This window comes from Ursus americanus, chromosome 6 (assembly GCF_024610735.1).
Source record: "Ursus americanus isolate L20-20 chromosome 6, mUrsAme1.1.p, whole genome shotgun sequence".
NCBI classification, from domain to species: Eukaryota; Metazoa; Chordata; class Mammalia; order Carnivora; family Ursidae; genus Ursus; species Ursus americanus.
The window spans coordinates 21,347,826-21,367,922 of record NC_142132.1 but is presented as its reverse complement, the minus strand read 5'-3'; the positions used below and the strand labels follow the sequence as shown (position 1 = coordinate 21,367,922).

Genomic DNA, 20,097 nt, shown 5'->3' with positions numbered 1-20,097 from the left:
GCCCACTAAGGAAAAGAAGAATGGAGTGAAGGAATTACTAGGGGTAATCCTTCTGCAGGACTCTAGAGGTGTTGTCTTTTCCCAAACTTCCATTTCTCAAAGAGAACAGCCCTGAAGCTCCTAAGAACCAGGAGATTGCAAATTAGGGATTACAATAGGGTGTAATTCATTATGTAAATTATAGTGTATTCATTCAATAGAATATTATGATGCAACCATTATATTGACAACACTTAAAAATAAATGGTAATGGCACTGGGAAAAGAACATAATATTCAGTAAGACAGCAAAACGTAGAACGACAGAACCATGTGTTGCTTAATTTCAACAATTACACATAAATGCATATATGTAGAAACACAACCACGGTATAAGGTATAAAGATATAATTTTATTTTTTTACAAATAGATGGGTTACAAATGACTTCCATTTTATTCCTTAGATTTCTTCTCTAGGTCTCTCTTTTTTTTCTTTTTTTACTAAAATTTGATATATCTCTATTATTGTTCAGAATAAAAAATAATTCAAGGTGATAGAAGGGGAAATATATCCAAGTTAAATAAAACAATTTAAAGCATGTTAAGAAGCATGTATTACCAATTATGGCTCTAGGATTTGTGCATTCCCACTATGGGTGGAAACACCTGCCATTAGGGATAATTAATAACACCTGCCCCCAGGGAACTCCAGGGAAAGTTTTATAACTGATGCCACAAGGATCCCTGAGAACGTTCAGAACACCCTGCACCATGTCCTGCTTTATGCGCTGTCACTCTAGGTCAGAACTCCACAGGCAGAGCAGGCAAAGACGCTGAAAAGATGACTTGACAGCTAGTTAGAAAAACTGTGGTGGGACTTTTTACAGTAATCTTCAATATACAGAATACTTCGGGATAAAATGTATTGTTGAGTCCAGAGATGAAACAGAAACCAGCAGGTGAAAGTCATTGGAGGGTTCAGATTTCAGCCCAGTCCACGGAAGACTTTTCTAATGATTGGAGCTTGAGGAGGGAGCTTCCCCAGCCAGAGCTGTCTGAAGCCGGAGGATCATCTGTCCAGGATGCCAGTTAACGGTGGCTCTTTGAAGCAGAGGAAGGCTGTGTGAGGTAGCACATCCCCAGCTCAGGGACCCTAAGTTTTCAGACTCACAAAGTTGGGATTTTATTTGATCAAGCAAGTAGGGCAGGCATGACTACTCCCATCATACAGAGGAAGAATTTGAAGCTCAGAGAGATTAACTGAAGGTCCCAAATCATACAGCTAGAGTGGCAGAACCACAAACTTCAAACCAGTGCTGTGAGCACTTGTATACGCACTCAAATACCAGGGAGAAGTACAGTCAGGAAACCGATAACTCAAAGATTCAGAGAGAGAGAGAGAGACTCTTTTTTTTTTTTTTTAAGATTTTATTTATTTATTTGACAGAGATAGAGACAGCCAGCGAGAGAGGGAACACAAGCAGGGGGAGTGGGAGAGGAAGAAGCAGGCTCATAGCTGAGGAGCCTGATGTGGGGCTCGATCCCATAACGCCAGGATCACTCCCTGAGCCGAAGGCAGACGCTTAATGACTGTGCCACCCAGGCGCCCCAGAGAGAGAGACTCTTGGCGGGTAAATGGCAAGGAAAAATGGCAATTTCCCCTCAACCTTTGGCCTTTGTGACTGGATGATACTCTGCAGAGAGCATCTTCTTATGTCATCCAACATATAGTTTTCCAGGAGAAAGAGTCACAGCTGAAGCCATAGTCCAATCCAAAGTTTTGTTGTCTGAGAGGCACTCTGAACTCTCTCATGGGGCTCAGAGAGACTCCTCCAGGTAGCAGCCCTACCTATCTTGACTTCGTCTGAGGCTGGAGGTGGGAACTGCTGAAACAGGAAGGGGAAGAAATGCTTGATTCTCTGAGTGAGAACGTGAGCCTGCCATAAGGGAAGCAGGAACCTTCTGCCTCTGTTTCCAGGAAAAACTGTACTCACAGCTCCATGGCTCCTGAGGAAATATGGAAAGCATTCCTGCCAAAGAAAGCCCAGGGGCACAGAAGAAGACTAGGGAGGAGGGGTAGTTTTTTTCATCCTTGGTTTCTGGCAGTTTGGCCTCAGACTGGAGTTGTTGGCATTGTTGTTTTTGTTGCTGCTCTACCACAAAGAGATATCAGGGTTAGGAGAGAGAGAGAAAAAATTCAGATGAAATAAAACTGGGAGCATGAGACACGTTTTCTTTTTCTTCAGAGAACGGCTGTGGCATGAACACTGCATTAACAGTGTACTCAGTGTTCTTATTTCCATGATATGGGTGATTTCATTCAAGCAAGGACTAGGAAGAAATAAAAATCATTCAATTAACATTTATTGAGCACATACCAACTAGGTACTCTCTAGAACATTTTCCATGTGTTGGTTCACATCAGTTTCTTGAAGATTGTATGAGGGGGCTGGTATCATTATGCTTATTCAACAGGTAAGGAAAGAGGCACAGAGAAGCCTCTGCAACCAGTACAAGGTTTTGGACTATATTTGGTATTTATTAAATAGTAGAACTGAGATCGAAACTCGAGCAGTCTCACTCAGAGCCCAAGTTACACTGGACTGCGATGTTGTGCTAATAGTCCAGATGAGGGAATGAAATGGTCAAGAAAAGTTATGTAACCAGTTCAAAAGCCACACACAAATGAAGGACAAATCAACACTAAAACACTCTAATATTCCAGGATGAGGTCAGACGACGGTCCTCGAGCCCAAGAATATCCTGGACCAGTGCTCACAAATCATGAGCACGGGCATTTCATGAAACCTTCTGAACAAATGTCTTAGGAAAGATCGATGCAGATGTTGAGCCGACCATACACTAGACACCTCCAGTGAGTCAGGCCGTCACCACATCAGCCATTCTCCTAACTGAAGGATCCCTCACAACCAACTTTGTGAACAGTATTTTTATCTCCTTACTCATGGAAACTAAGCACCATATTTGAGGTCACAGAGCCAGTTAACAGCAAAGAAAGAAAGAGCAGGTCTCCTGACCCAGCCCAGGCCCCTCCACTTCACATTTCAGTTTGCCTCCTCAAATGTAAGAGAGAGTTCTTGAAATAACACAATTTCTAAAACATTTAAATGTGAATCTTATCACTTTGACCTTAATACAAGGCTGATAAAATTTTTTGAAATGTCCTAGCCTTTAATAATTAATTAAATGGAGCACATAAATGGGACAAGCCTGACGCTACAGTAGTGAGATGTTTTATTCTCCCTCATATAATTTTACTGATGTTTGCAATCACTTTTTATGAAAATAATGTCCTTCTCAAGGAAGCAAGTCTCTAAGGTTTGGTTTCCATGTTACCTTCTCATAGACTCTGAGGAACCCAAAACCCAGAGTAAGTGAAATTGGTGGAGGAAAGCCTTTCCAAAAGGAATAGAAGAGATCCATTTTTTAATCAAAATGAGCCTCTGGAAACAGAATAATTGAAAGATAGATAAATAGATAGATAGATAGATAGATAGATAGATGATAGAAAGAAAGAAAGAAAGAGAAAGAGCGAGAAAGAAAGAAAGAAAGAAAGAAAGAAAGAAAGAAAAAGAAAGAAAGAAAGAAAGAAAGAAAGAAAGAAAGAAAGAAAGAAAGAAACTGAGAGAGAGAGAGAATGAATGTGTATTACACAAACAGCCGATGTGATAGGAATGAACTCAGCCAGCCCTTGGCACTTAACGAATTACCAATTTCATGGGGGTAGGTTCAGTAAAGCTCTGAAGTCAGCAGTACAAGGAATTCTATAACGCCAAGACAGTGTAAAACAGCAGTCTGTTTTCAGAAAAACTGGACTCGAACTGGAAGCCAACTAACTACTCAAGCTAGAATGGCAAGAGATTCAGGGGCAGGCACTCTGGGGATAGAGAGGTGCCAACTCTTAGGATGACCTCACCATACATTCTGAAATAGAGAATAATACCTCTTGGGATTCTGTTAAAGTTCATCAGGGAGAGAAAGTCCCTGCCATTACTTAAAAAGCCCTAATACTTACAGTTGTCTATTACTATTAATAGAAACTCACCAATTCAGTCAAAAGTCATGCTTTCTACAGAGTCAGTTTAGCGTGTTTCTTAATTAGTTGTTCCATTAGCCACATTCATAGCTTCCAATGGAAATGGAGCATTAAAGGTCATTGCTGTGAGGCACTGGCCAAATCACTGACAATCAGTCACACATTCTCTTTAGACACCACTTTGCACCCTCTCAGTCTCCCACATCAAGACCCAAGCCTTCGGTTCTTTCCTGAGATGCTTAAATAAAGGATAACTTGGAGGAAGCAAGACGTGAGAGAAGAAAATCATCAATAAAGGGGCAGCCTTCATGTCTCATTCATTTACTAATTCATTACGGATTGAATAAATGACCCTCTCACTTCATAAGATCCCTGGACACTTGTTAGTATAGAAGACTGACGGACAGTTTATTGCGGTGAGGCAGAAGATTTTGAACGATTCCCAAAATTTAACTTTTTAACATAAAAAGCCCTCTTTGCCGTGGAATTAACATGTACATCTGATAGTCTTTAATGAGAACTGAATCACATTAGGATATTTCAAGAAAGGGTAGAAAAGCACAAAAATGATTTCATTAGTAGTAGACGCAGGATATACCTGGCCGAGCAATCGTGGCTGGAGCTCAGTTATTCACCAATTCAATTCTCTTGACATAACTCATTTAAGGATTACAGCAGCCTACAGTCACATACTTTCCTTGACCATTTGAACAAATAATGTATACCTCATTTAGGAAGCTTCAAAAAGATGGTCAGATGATACAACGATTCAAGAGTGGCAGCTCTCGAATGAGTTTATAATGAATCACCGTGGGGCCACCAACCTTGAGGATTGCTTTGCTCATGACAATGCTGGTTGAATCTCTGAGCCATACCTTCCCTCTCAGGGAAACGTCTTGGGACAGGTCCTTAATTTTGTTCAGAATGGACTTATAGGAAAACACCTGTGATTTGTATTTGCTCTCCAGGATGGATTTTGTCGGTAACCACACAATATGTTTATTCAGCACACAGGACTTAATCAAGCAACAGAAAATCCCCCATATCAGAAGCTTCTGTGTGGTAACCATTGATTTAAAGTCCTGCAGAGAGGACAGAGCCAGAGGAAATTGCACTCTTGTGAGCACGTTAGACTAGCTGAAGTCATGTGTGCACATGCACATACATAAATACACACACACACATACAGGTACTCAGTGGTACTGGGTCTTCACCTGCTAGCAAGGTACTAACAGAAGCAGAATTCAACAGGCTACAATAGCCTTTCTTCCCCCTTACTGGCAAACCCAAATCCTGCACTCCTGACTTGTCCCCTACTACAACATATATTGCCCTTGGCTGCTCATACCTGGAAACATGTGCATTACCTTCCTTAACCCTTCTTTCCCCACCTTCTTTCCTAAATTTCCCAGGGTTACTGATTATATATCTTAAAATCTGTATCAAATGTTTCTACTTTACCGTACATCAATCCATCTTTCTAAGTAACCTGCTAATTGTGGCCACCATAACCTCCTGCCTGGATTAGCCTTTTAGCTGTTCTCCTTGCCTCCATTCCAAGAGATCTGTATGAGTTTGCTGCACAACACATGTGCTGAATTCTGAGGATGTACAGGAACACAAAGAGGCAAACCTGCAGTCCTGCTATGCTTCTTAAACAACCCACCAGGAAGAGGAGGAGGAGGAGGCAGAGGCCCCGTGCGGGAACTCATTAAAGCCCTAGGAGGCATGGTGAACTGATACTGAGAATCTAAATCACATTTCACCTGGGGGCACATCCCAATACTGGTCAAAGCTAGAGTCTGGGGACCAGCCTGGACTGTTGGCAGAAAGCTACAGTTCCTTAACTGACAGATAATTAACAGCCATTTCTGCTTAGTGACAAGTTTGCGGGTTTGGTGGACACCAATCCATAGCCATTTTCCACCCACAAAAAAAAAAAAAAAAAAAAAAGGAAAAAAGAATATTACATGGGGGTAGAAGATCAAAGCTAAGCTAAACATTTGTGGAACAAAACCCTGAATTTCTAGCTGTTTTCTAGGGGTGAAGACACGAGAGACACCAGAATTTCAGTTGGAAGCCATGGAGAATCACAGCATGGTAGCAGGGGCTAACCAAAAAAGACTGAATCTCACCAAATCCGAAACAGAGACAAAACCCAGATCAGTCCCTGATAAGACTGAGATGGTCTGTTCCCTATTGATAATCCTACCAGAGGAATAGAGACATTTCTCTTTTGGAAGCAGAATCATTTGTATTCTCTGGATTATTTTCTATGCTGTTCAGCACACAGTGAAAGAAGATTGCTAAACATGTAAAACCTATGATGAAGCCATATAATTAAAATAATATAACATTAACACAAGGCAAAACCAATGAATGGGTCGGAGTGGAGAGTCCAGAAAGACACTGACAAATATATAGTCAACAAATCTGTGGCAAAGGTCACTCAGCAGAAAAATGAAGAAACAATGATCTTATCAGTGAGTAATCCTTTGTGAACTGCATAGCTATAGAGAAAAATCATGAAGGTATGTATCTTTACTTTCATATTAAGCCATACATAAAAATCTATTTAAGATGAATTACACATCGAAATGCAGCAGATAAAGTAATAGTTTATAAGAAAATATAGGAAAACATGTTTGATGACTTTGATGTAGGCTGGTTTTCTTTTTTTTTTTTTTTTTAAGATTTTATTTATTTATGTGACAGAGACACAGCCAGCGAGAGAGGGAACACAGCAGGGAGAGTGGGAGAGGAAGAAGCAGGCTCCCAGCAGAGGAGCCTGATGTGGGGCTCGATCCCGGAACGCCAGGATCATGCCCTGAGCTGAAGGCAGACGCTTTAACGACTGCGCTACCCAGGTGCCCTAGGCTGGTTTTCTTAAACCAGTCCCTCAAAAGTTCTGAGCAGCAATAATTACGCAGGAATAAATTATAGTCGAGAACCTCTGTACGTTACAAGATACACCACAAGGACAGTGAAGAGTCAAATCACATATAGGAAGATATACATATATATGACAAATGACTCAGCCAGATTCGATATACAACAACAAATATAATAAAAACCAAAAATTCCCAAAAATCAATATGAAAAAGACAGGAAACAATAAAATTCAAAAGATTTGAACAAATAATTTGCAAAAAGAGATACTGATATCCAAATGAACAACTAACCTTAGCAGTAATCAGGGAAATACTTATTAAAATCAGTATGTGATACTATTCCATAATTAAAGGATAGATAAAAGAAGAAAGATGGAAAATCTCTTTTCCATGTGTATGTGTAGTCACCAAAAACTCTTATTCTCTGCTAATGGAAGTATCAATTGGTACAATTTGTAAAAACACCCGGCAGTATCTACTAAAGCTGAACATAACTGTTCTCAGAATTAGAGATGGGAATGTATATGTTCACCAAAACACACAGAAGAGAATATTTATAGAAGAATGACTCATATTAATCTCAAATTATATAGTTTAAATAATTCACAAGTAAATACAATATGGAAGAAATTCAAAAACATAATATTGAAAAAACAGGTATAAAGTAAGGACACAGAATCGGATTCCATTTATACAAACTTAATATGAAGTAAAAAAACAATAAAACCAACCGACGCTATTTAAAGTCAAAATCGGTTATCCCAGGGGAAGAACTGACTATAAAGGGGTATGAGTCAGGCTTCTGGGGAGCTGCTCATGTTCTCTTCTTGACCGCAGTGCTGGCTACATAGGAGTGTTCATTTATGAAAATCCTACAAGAAGTGCAGTAATGATGTGGACACTTTTTAATGTACACTAACTTAAAAAAAAATTCCATGGTGGAAAGAAGGGCTGGATAGGAGTCACTGGAGAAAAAATAATTTCTACAAAGTCTGGTAAGAGTTAACCTTCTTCTTTGGGAGCAGTTTTGAGAAAGGTTAAAACTAAGAGGTAAAAGTACCTACTTGAGGTACACAGCCCCTCGTCACATTTATATGTGTATAACAGGTGGACTGTAGATAATAACGATATCATTCCCTCTTTCGTCGACCATCACACTTCCCAGGATAACAATACTGCACTAATAGAAAATGACAACAGACTTGTCATAATGCACCCCAACAGTCACCCTGGTTCAGGCCCCACGCCCAGAAAAATGACAGAGTCACTCATTCCCATCTTGTGTAAAAGGAGCAACATAACAAATATCAAGGGGAAAGAAAGCTCGTCACAACCATGCTAGTGAAACTCGACTGTAAAGAGAGGAGAGAGCACATGTGTTTGAGAGCTCAGTCTTTGGTCCAATCAGAGACATGACGCTCAAAGGGAAAAAGGAAATCAAAGATGGTATTTAAGGACTGTTAGACTGAGTCCCAAATGGCATGGACACAGATGAGACTAAAAAGGAAGGATGACGGGTCACATCCTGTTAAATGTATGAAGAACCGCAAGGTGGATCTAGTTCTCATAAAAGGGAGGAAAAAATGGCTACACAGATCCTTTCCCCTCCCAATAGTCCCCTCCCAAAAGCTTGGCAAATCCCTGATCTTGTTTAAAGGCCAGCTCGACTATCGATTCCTTATGAAGCTACTCCTTCTCTCTCCCAGAGATCCTCACAGGGCTTTGCACAAATCTTGATTATACTTACTATGCAATTATGACTCTAACTTGCATTTTTTGTATCTGTATAGCTGGCTACTCCCTCCACTATGTGTATGTAACCTCAGGGACAAAGCATCTTAGCAAGTAGCACAGTCATCTCAGATGTTTTCGTAGTCTTTTTTTTTTAATCGTTTTATTACAAAGGGAATACATACACATGCCCCCCCTCCCCCCAAAAAAATCAAGTATAAGTAGAAACGAGTATAAAGGGGAGGGATAAAAGTCTCCTCCCCATGATCTAGCCCAGCGGTTAGCAAGCTTTTCTTGTAAAGGGCCAGATCGGAAATATTTTAGGTACAGCACAACTATGGTCGCTGTTAGAGCTACTCAACTCTGCCGGATGCATCACAAAAAAAGCCACAGATGATGTATAGAAACAGATGAATTAGGTTGTGTTCCAATAAAACTTTACTTTGAACAACAGGTAGCAGACCAAATTTGTCCCAGGGAACACAGTTTTGCCCACCTCTATACTGAGCGATGGTCTGATGTCCCAAATTAATGACTGTTACAAGTGTCTTATAAAACGTAGTTAGTTGAGTATGTCCTTTATGCAGCCCCACTAACCAAAATGTAGCTTTTAAAGACAGCAAAAATAGACAGTGATTGACTTGTGCCAGTATCTTCAAAGAGAAAAAAAATATTCCTAAATCACTTTTTCCCCCCATAAAAAAACAGGTATATGTGGTTGGGTAGCTACCAACTACCTTTGTGCAATGTCTGTAGAGTCAAAAAAGAAAGCAAATGTATCCAAGTCTTTGGTGCCCCTACATCGCCTCAAATGTACAGTTTTCACCAGAAATGAAATTACTAATTCTAGTTTTATGCTCAGATGAGCCTGTAAAATTATCAAACCCATTCAACATCTAAGTTACAACATAAGCTCTAATACAAGGACTCGAGGCTCTTGGGGGCTGCCTAGAAATCTAACCACAAGGGTGACTACTGTTTCAAAAGTAAAACCCATTCCAAGCCAAAAAAAAAAAAAAAAAAAAATTGAAGTATGCTTTCTTTGTAACATCAGAAGCCATATGCACATATCTTCAAAAGGGGACTGAGGTGTCTGTTGGTTTGCCCTGTGCCCCACAATTGGGCGTACGTTTTAGGTCCTTTAGTAGTAAGACATGGTACCTATGAAAAAAATTTTAGAACTTATACTAAAACTAAAAAAAAAAAAAGAAAACGTTCATCAGTAGGAAAGGTTCTAGTGAATGTTAAGATCAAATTCCACTCTAGAACTTTTAAAAACATCAATGAATTACAAGTTTTCCATTGTCACTGGCTTCCCTCAGTTTTTCACTCTGCCTATAATTCTCTTTGGATCTCTGGGTCTACATGTTTCTGACATAGCCTCTTTCTCTCTTTCTCTCTCTGTCTCTCTCTCTCACTCTGGTTCTATCAGACTTTGGGGTCTTTTCTCTTTCTCTGTCTCTCTGTACCTCAACCTCTGTCTGTTCTGTCTTCTATTTCTCTCTCCCTTTGCCCATGGTTGCCTTTCACTTAAGCAATGCAATCAGCAAAGTTCTTTTCCACGGCTACGCAAGACTTTCTAATGACTCACCTTCATGGGTGAGGGGTTACAGGTAGAACATGAGTGCTTGACTCACTGTGTATTCATATGGCTCAGGATGTGCATGCTGTGTGTGTGTGTGTGTGTGTGTGTGTGTGTGTGTGCATATATGAAGAGCCCTGTGTCCCATAACAATGGTGGTCCCTGATGGGCAGGAAGGCAGGCTTCAGCCAAAACATAACTCTGTCCCCAGCCCATGGCGAAAAGGCCTGAGCAAGTGCAGGTGTCAGTGGAATTCTGTGTCCTAGGTTTTAGTCTCCCCTTCTTCCAACACCTGACATGTAAATTACACTGCTAAACCAGCCATCCCTCAGCTTCATCTAGCACAAAGTGTCGGTAATAATACTTGTCCTTCTTATCTCTTAGGACTATGATGATAATAAAACTGAAGAAATATGACAAAATTCTTCAAAAGTGAAGCATTTTGAACAGTAAAAAGGCACATTACTGATCGAAGGTAGTACAAAAATATTCAGTAGATCTCAGCAGAAGCAGAGACATGACGGCTTTGATGGACACGTAAAAAGTACATGCAGGGTTTTCTACAAGAGCATCTGGGTCCTTTTATCCCCATCAGAATTTTAGAATAATCTCTGTTCTTTCAGGATGAACATTGCATAGGAAGATTTCACCTTTGTTTCTTGCCAAGTTTTTAACCATTTTGTCTTTAGGGGCCAACAGTGGACTACCCCCAAATATGCTATTTCGGCATACTAATTATTTTAAATAAAAGTTACTTAAGAGACAGCCAGTGCAAAAAGAACACTCTAATAGCCCCTGCCCCTCAACCTGCCTTAGTCTCCACAAAGCAAAAAAATAAATCTCCTTCTATACTGCAGGTAAAGAGAATCTTTCCTGTATAGGAAATTTGAGCCAAGGAGGCTTCAGAAATACCCTTGTTACTTTTTTCTCTTTTACTTTCCCAGCCCAAATATTGTTAAGAATTCCTTACCAGCTGTAGCTCCCAAAGTTACATTTCCTTGTCCTGTCAATTCCTCGCAGATTTATCGTCTCTTTGTCTAAAAAGTGTAAAAACTGCCTGCCCTGGTCATTTCTTGAAGTCTCAATTTCATTATTGTGCCTCTATGCGCACTCCGTTTTTTTGTTTTGTTTTGTTTTGTTTTAATCCTATTAATCCGTCTCATGCCAATTTAATTCCTAAACCAACTGGAAGAACCTTGGAGGAAGGAAGGAAATTTCTTCCTCTCCTACACATACATATGATGTGAGCAGAGTGTGCACTCTGCACTGACCATCACGTTCGAGGAGTCTGGCTTCTCATCACACTGGCCACAGCTCTTCCAGGCCATCGCCTCTGGCCATGGCACGGATGTGGTCTGGCCACTTTGCCTTTGGAGACGCAGGTGCATTCCTCACACCTTTGAGAGGTATGGGACAACAATCAAGATACATGTAAAGAAAGGCCATAGAATTTGCATATGAATTTAAAGACATATGGCAAAGTGGCATTTTGGGGAGCCTGGCTCAGGATGTCTCTGATGGACTTTACTAAACAAAAGACAGTCTTTGTTTTGAAAAATGTGTTGGAGAAATAAGTCAAGATAAAAAGAAACTATAACATCCAACATGAGATTTAAATGTACAAATAAGGGCAATCATATCTTTAAGGGATGGTGTGGGGAGGGGTTTTGTTTTTGTTTTGGGGAGGCACAGATTTTCAATTTCTCATTGGGCATGTAATATACCCATAATCATTCAAAACTGATATCATATATTAAGGAATTTCCTCTCTGCGTTTGCTCTTGCAGTTCTTTTGCCTACCATGAACTATGGCCATCTCAAAATTCCCCTTTTAGAGTCCTCACTACTATGCATCATCCAATTTAAGCGTCACCCTTGCCATAAGCCTTCTTAACCATCCCCGCCAGGTTCCCGTCTCACCTTTACCTCCCTAGCAGTTCTGCCATCAGATGACCTGCATCTTCTACAGCCTCGTACGAATGTTCATCACTTTTTATACCATGTCACACACACCTCTTCATCAGCGTCTGGAACATCTTAGGTGCTCAGAGATATCTGTAGAATGAAAAGTTAATAAGATTATTTGCATAATGCTATTAGTGTTGTGCCCACCACATGGTATTCCTTAAATATTAGCAATTATTCATATAAATAAGAAAATACACCATACATTTTTATGCCCAATTCTATGGTTTCATGTCCAATTCTATTCTATGCATACCTTTTTTTTTTAAAGATGTGAATCATCCCCAGAGCCGTTTTTTTTAAAGTTTTTATTTAAATTCCAGTTAGTTAACACAGAGTACAATGTTAGTTTCAGGTGTACAATATAGTGATTCATCACTTCCACACAACACCTGGTGCCCATCACAAGTGCCTTCCTTAATCCCCAACACTTATTTAACGCATTCCCCACCCATCTTCCCTCCCCTCCCCCAGAGTCAATATTTAATGATCTTTTCTAGAAGGTACCAGCAAATTCCAAAAAAAAGTGTAATTTCTATTCTTAGATTATCCATTTTGCAGCTGAAGATGCCATGTTTGCCCACACAAAGGTGATATAAAACAAACTACTATGTCTTCATATCTTACTACAAATACCAGTACCTGATTTAAACAGTAGGTTTCAAACTTCAGGAATTTATGTAAACACATATGTATGTGAACAATAGGGAAATACCTAGTCATGTGAAATAGAAGGCTTGCTCACTCCCAAATCAGGCACATGGATCAATGTGTCATTTTTGTTTCCCCAAAACTTTACTTACAAATACAAGGAGCTGAACACTCTTAAACTGAAGACACTAAAATGTTGTGTCTGACCTGGGTGGAGCTTCGGAGAAACCACAGACTATGTGTCCTCAGAAAGCAGAAAGCAGACAGTCTCCCTATTTGAAGATTGCTAGTAAGGAGATTCAAACTGGTCCATCTGCCTCCACATCTTACACTTTCTTCCTCTACAACATCCTTTCCATGTCACAATGCATTTGCCTTCATAATTAGGACCAGAGCCCTGATCAGAAAAGAAAAACTGTAAGCTTATTGAAGAAAGCCAAGTCTATGAAAATTTAAAAGGTCAGGTGAAAAAAACCTTATATAAATCATCACCAAATTTGGTTTTCACAGCCGATGTCAAACTAAAATTAGATTTTTTTTGTTGACTCAGAAATGTATGAAGTAAGACAAGATCTCAACATTTTCCCACGAATGTGTACTCGGTGGATCACTCACGTGTTGATCTTGAGGCTCTCTAAAGATGAAGAGGAGAGTGTGAGAACAATGTAATCCCTACTGGAGCTCAGGAATGAAATGTGACAGGTATTATTAAAAGTGTTCCTTTTTCCCAAGGAGATGGCGCATCCATAACCAGGACGTGCCTCCTCCCAGCCTCCTCTGAAATCCATTCATGATAAATAATTTTACAAACAGATCTCGACTGGCTCTGGTTTCTGTGTCCTACATTAAAATCCACAAGGCAAGCATAGATTTGGGAGTCAGATCAAAAAAGTTTACAAATTGTGCTCTGTCCCTGACACTCGTATTAGAGCCTGAACAAGTGACTTACCTTTCTGAACCTTGGTTTCCTCTTTAATGTCATGGGAGTGATCACTCAACCCTCACAAGATTATTGTGACATTTTTAAAAATGATGAATTCACGACATTTTATAACAGCAACAAAAAAATACTGGCCCGGTTTAGGGGCGCCTGGGTGGCTCAGTTGGTTAAGCATCTGCCTTCAGCTCAGGTCATGATCCCAGGGTCCTGGGATCAAACCCTACTTCAGGCTCCCTGCTCGGTAGGGAGTCTGCTGCTCCCTCTGCCTGCTGCTCCCCCTGCTTGTGTGCTCTCTCTCTCTCTCAAATAAATAAATAAAATCTTTTTTTTAAGATTTTATTTATTTATGTGACAGAGAGACAGCCAGCGAGAGAGGGAACACAGCAGGAGGAGTGGGAGAGGAAGAAGCAGGCTCCCAGTGGAGGAGCCTGATGTGGGACTCAATCCCGGAACGCCGGGATCATGCCCTGAGCCAAAGGCAAACGCTTAACGACTGCGCTACCCAGGCGCCCCCGCCCCCCAAATAAATAAATAAAATCTCTAAAAAAAAATACCGGCCCAGTTTAATTGCTATGGTAGTGTGGATACATTTCAGGTCTAAAAATAGCTGAAGGAGAAGACATGCATGTCAGATAACCAGACAGTCACGGCAATTTGATAAATGCAACGTTAATACCATCATAATGATATAAGTTATGTATGCAGATGACTGTCTATGAGCAATGCTGCCAGTGAGAAAGAGACAGGGGGTAAGAAACGGAAACATTTAAATCACATTCAGCATAAAGATGTGAGGAAAAGATATTAATGCTCACCACCTACCTAACAAGAATTTCATAGGCATTAATGAGCTAGTGCCGGTTAGCATTTTAAAACTCAGTGGAGGAAAGAATAATAACACACAACACACCCCACAAGGCAGTGAACAATCATATAAAGTTAGATCATGTATAAAATGAGTTGTGTAGAAGCATATGTTCTTGCTCCTGACAAAGAATCTGTACTCAGCATCCTGAATGCCACAGTATTCCCTCATTTGGTCCAAATCTTGCAAAGGTTCCCATCAAGAAAGTCTGTCCTGTATGATGAGGCTGCAAATGTCAGTACCTGAATTAAAATAATGGCTCAAAATCTTGGAAACTCCTCTGAACGCACTCTCTCTTAGTCTCTCTCTCTCTCCCTCTTCTCTCTCTCTCACACACAGAATAAAGATAGGCCTAGTCATGTGCAAAGTCAAATTTACATCCTCAAACAGCTGTCCCAAGAGCATCAGCAACATGCTCAGGAAGGAGACAAGAAGAAGAGGGGAAGTAGGAAAGAAAAAAATTCAGAATTCTTGAATTCTGGGCAGCTTATAATCACCATGGGCAGCTTATAATCACCATGCCTTTAGGTCAGGCTTTTAGCTAAAGATCAGACAGGTTCAAAGGATGTGTGATGCCTGTGCCCTACTTCTTTCTGGGGGAGGATCGAAGTGGCAGATCGTGACTTTCTGATGTTGTCTTCATATCTGGGGTTGATGAGCTATTCCCTTGACTGATCTGAGAGAAAGAAAGGTGTTGGAAATGGCAGTGACACACGTATGGGACTTGACCACAATAGTATCCTTTCATGTACATCAAGATCTGTCGTTCTGCTGATAAATTCTGATTAGCACTGACCTCCCTTTACAGATAAAGAAATCTAAACTCAGATTATTACGTCAGCTTGCCAAAGGGACATGACAACTGAAGAGGGCCAGCACTCAAATCTCCACTCGACTTTTCATTAAGTTGTCTCCGTCTGAGAAGTTTCCTCTGATTCTACACACTCCAATTAGCAAAAATAATAACTTACCTTCTCCATGATGCTGAAACAGATATATCTGCCTAGATGAAATTGATTAGCTCTGCCTCTGAGGACAGAGAGAGTGAGAGAGAGAAGGTTATGGGGTGTATATGTGTGTGGGGTTAAGATTTAAAAATGAAGAACTTCAGTCAAGAGAGAAAGTTCACTAGCTAGCAGACTTTGAGTGCTCGAACATTATCAGTCACCACCCTTTTTGCTAAAGTAACCCTCGTAGACCTACTGCAGGTCACCCATCCAAAATTTGACCCACGCTGTCCCTACGTGACTTATAAGCATAAGCATATGACCATGCTTGCAACACACACACCCCACCCTACCTCTACACAACCTGGCAATATATTTTAGTAATTTCTTAAATGAACAAGTATCCAGTTTGCCAAAGATGCATTTTCCCCTCTCTCATTCTGTTCAAAATCTTTCAAGATTAGGTAAGGGATAACATGCTGCTTGGATAAAAGCAGGTATTTCTAGTCCAAAGTCCTTTGTTTCATGGTACCTACATAGTTGATGTGTTTGAAACTTCCTTTACAGTCAGAAATTCTGAGCTAACTACTTGAAGAAGTGAAAAATTTTTTAAAATTTCAAATTTCAATGGAATGAATAATTTTAGCAGCAATGATATTAAAGATGTGATTATTAAAGTAGGGAGTAAGAGCAAAGGTCTCTAAGAGGTCCATGGAAATAATTTTTGCTTCAATTGTTTAAGTAAACGTGTGTATGAACAACATATGGACCAGAACCTGTATCCTCAAGGCTAGGTATTGGAGCAGTCTGGATGCTCTCAGGACAGGGCTGAGGAATACTAATTGCTGTTATTGTGACTTGCATCAATACAATCTAAACCTATGTTCATTCCTACTGAACAGATTTTATCTTAAAATACTCAAAATTTCTATTTCAGAAACTCACAGTGAGCATAACTAAAGTGGGAAGGTTTCTAGCCATCTTACTACTAATGAAGTCATGGTAGAAGTTGCTTAACTGGATAATCTGTGCATATTTCAAAGAAGAAACTCTCGATTTCCTGATTGAATCCACCACTTATTTATGTTTATTTTTTTTGCCTGCCCTTGTTCATAATATTCTCAATGTCTGCTTTATGGTAGCCCAGAGAACTTTCACATGCTTTTTAAATTGTCTTTATTCATAACCACCAAAGCTTCTGTTTCACCATTTCTGCCAAGGAGAGTTTCCAGGTTCACTTTAAATTAACAGCTCCAACACCAAGGGGCTACAGACATATTTCCCAAATTCAAAAACCTCCTCTGGCATGGCCAGAAATCACTGGCGTTCATCCCTAAAGCCTCTCTGTGTGCAGCAGAAGCCCACCACACCTACTGTCCTCAGTGTCAACCTCTTATAATCTAGCAATCCTTTCACCTCATAAGGAAGGGTCAAGCCTTTACTTGCGCCCTTCACTGGAGGAGGGCAAATAGTGGGGGGACAACAAGGGGTTGCTGTCACTGGGGTGTTGATGTTTCTAGGACTGGATCACACTGGAAAATGGTCAATAATTCCCAAGCTGCAAAGCCCTAGCTCTAAACACACACACACACACACACACACACACACACACACACACACACACACACACACAGAGGCCCTTAGAAGGTGGTACAGGCTCTCTCTGTAACTTGCATCTCCTGAGCGCCCAGAGAGACGGACAGCACCACAGGACAATGACTGTCCACTGCAGTTCTCACTCACTTTAAATTACCTTACTAATCTGTCATCTTGGACTCACTGGAGCCATCAGTAAGTCTGCAGCAAGTAAAGGGGAAATCATTCCTGAGACTGTCAGACTGCCCTAAAAGTTAACCCTCTCACCCCCACGTTCCAGATACTTACTAACAAACCCACTCTTTGCCTGGTCTTCAAACCCACAGACCCTTGTGACAGGGTGTAGGATTTGGAAGTTTCTTTCATGGTTGGGGCTTGGAGAAGATGGAGGTCCCGGAGGGATAGAAGCATTTTGGAGGTGATACAGTTCCTGGGGAAGTTGGGCAGCGGCTTCTTTTTGCACAGTTCCCAAGTTAGAAGCCTCATATGCCCCTGTCCACCTGACTCTTCAGCACACTTTAGCGCTTACTCCCCTCACCCCTTACTCCTCACCTCTTTGATCGCGCCCCACCGCCACTTCTCCACTCAAGACGCTGTGGCGATCAGCCAAGTGGAGCGGCCTTTGTGTGCGGAGTTCTTGTCACCTCCAACGTGCTGATTGTCAACTCAGCTCCTCCAGCCCCGAAGCCTGTAGCTTTGTTACTCTTGCTGAGGAGTTCCAGGGTCCCGCTGCTCGAAGTACCCCGGGTTTCCACTCCAGCTCGGCTTCCGCTCCCCGCTCTGCGCCTGAGGCGCTCCGGGAGGGGAGGGAGAGGCAGCGGCCGAGCCTTGTGGCTTCAGGTGCCGGCGTCCCCAGGGCAGGGCCCTGGGACCGCGGGACAGCACAGGAACCGCGCCCGCAGGCGCCCGGGGCGCGGAGGCCCCCGGAGCCCCACGCCCGCGAGGAGCGCGCTCAGCCCCGGGGGGAGCCGCCGCCCGCGCCCACTTTTCCCTTCGCGGGAGAGGAGAGCAGCGGAGAGGGGGCCGGAGCGGCGGCGGCGGTGGCGCTGGGCTCTCGGCTGGCCGGCTGTGGGGGCCAGGACCCCAACTCCATTCAAGTTGGGCTGCGGAGGGGGCGGGCCGAGGCGGCGCCGGGCGGGAGGCGGGGCGCGTGGAGCCCGACGCCGCCACGAGGACTGGAGCCCGGGTCTCAGGATTCCCCGGCCGCCGCCCGCCGACCCGAAGCGCGGGGCCGGAAGTGGCGGAGGCTCCCGCTCCGCGCCCTGCTCTCCCCTAGGCTGGGCTGCCGGCTGAGAGCGGGCTGTGAGCGCCAGGGACCCTTCTTCTGCTCTCCTTCTCTCGCTTTGTTCCCCTTCTGTCCTCTCCACCAGGAGTCCAGAGTTCTGCAGCCAGGACTCTTGCCAGCGTCTTTGGGAGAGGGATCTAGGGATTCCTCTTCTTTCCCCTTAGTCTCTGTGAATTGGCACCTTGATCTAATGCAGAGCACAGGCAACGTATCTTGGCCCCGGGAGAGAAGCCAGAAGGGGTTGTATGTAAGATGATGGATACATAGGTAGATAGGTAGGTAAGTAGGTAGGTAGGTAGATAGGTAGATAGATAGATAAATAGATAGATACATAGATAGATGATAGATCGATCGATCTTAGAGATAAATAGAAATATATTCTATCTATCCATCTAAGATCGATCGATCTATCAGCTAACTCTCCAATAATGATGATGGTGTGTGTATTTAGAGACTTCTCCCATCAGTGGCCATGCTTTGCTCTCTTTCCCTGACCTTCCGTAATATTCATTCTAAAGCCAGTCTTTTGTATAACTCATTTGAAAGAGCACTTTGCTACTAATCATGTTCTAAATATTTTGTGGACAAACACTTCCACATCCTCCAGAACAAGACAAAGTCCTGGGTGAAACAAAAAAGGAGCTCAAACTGCGGGCTTGAGACCATTTTGGTTTTTGCACAGTGTTATAAATCCAATGGCTTAGCACAAAATCCAAGACTTCATCGGTAATCAGTAATATGCTAGAGACGTATTGATTGCATCTATTGTAAGTGTTGTATAAATTCACCGTTTCCTTGTATCAGTCCTTGCCCTTCTAGCAGGAGACATGCCTTCTGAAATCTTGGCATGAACTTCCATGCAATTTGCAGCCTTCTCTGAGTGCTTAAGTCTGCTACTAATTTGCTGTGAGATCTCAGGGAATCATCATGCTTGGTTGCCTAAACTTGAGAGTGAAAGCGTTGCAACTGAAGAACAGTCTAAAAAATAAAGAATCGGTACAATTTAAAAAAAAATGTCAGCATCATGAAAGACAAAAAACTGAAGATCTGTCCCCACTTCAGGGAAATTTAGGAGACAAGAAAACAAATGGTGTGATCCTGGACTGGTTCCTAGACCAGGAAAAGGACACTAGTGAATCAACTGGCAAAATTTGAATGAGGTCTATAAATCTGTTGACACTATTATATCACATTTAATCTCCCAGTCTTGCAATTGTACTGTGGTTGTATAAGATGTTTATATTTGTGGAAGCTGGATAAAAGGTATGTAAGAATTTCTATTTGCAACATTTTGTAGTCAGGTACTGTTTTCAAAGGAAAATGAAAAAAAAATGGCTTGAAAAAATATAATGAAAGGATTAGATTAAATGACCTTTAAAAACTTTCTGAACTTAGAATTCTCCTATTGTATAGTATAAGATCTTCCAAGCCAGTTCTCCTCCTGATGTTGTTATAAAGTTCAAATGGACATTTTAGGGAGGAAAAATGACTTTAGAAATTGCAAAGTATTTCTTAAATTCCACAACATTTCACAGATAGGTTATTTTTAGAAGAGTGAAATGCCTTCAGATGTCTTCACAGCCTTCACAAAACTAATAACACTCCTAT

At 41.6% G+C, this 20,097-nt stretch overlaps 1 long non-coding RNA gene across 1 annotated transcript; it reads right to left on the bottom strand.

The window, feature by feature from the left end:
* Window positions 1-419: 419 nt before the first annotated feature.
* On the bottom strand, window positions 420-18,327 carry LOC123795839 (uncharacterized). Its single transcript, XR_006780612.2, has 3 exons — window positions 17,757-18,327; window positions 12,161-12,295; window positions 420-2,310 (listed from the first exon to the last, which is right to left on the bottom strand). It is a non-coding gene; the product is annotated as an uncharacterized LOC123795839 (long non-coding RNA).
* Window positions 18,328-20,097: the final 1,770 nt, after the last annotated feature.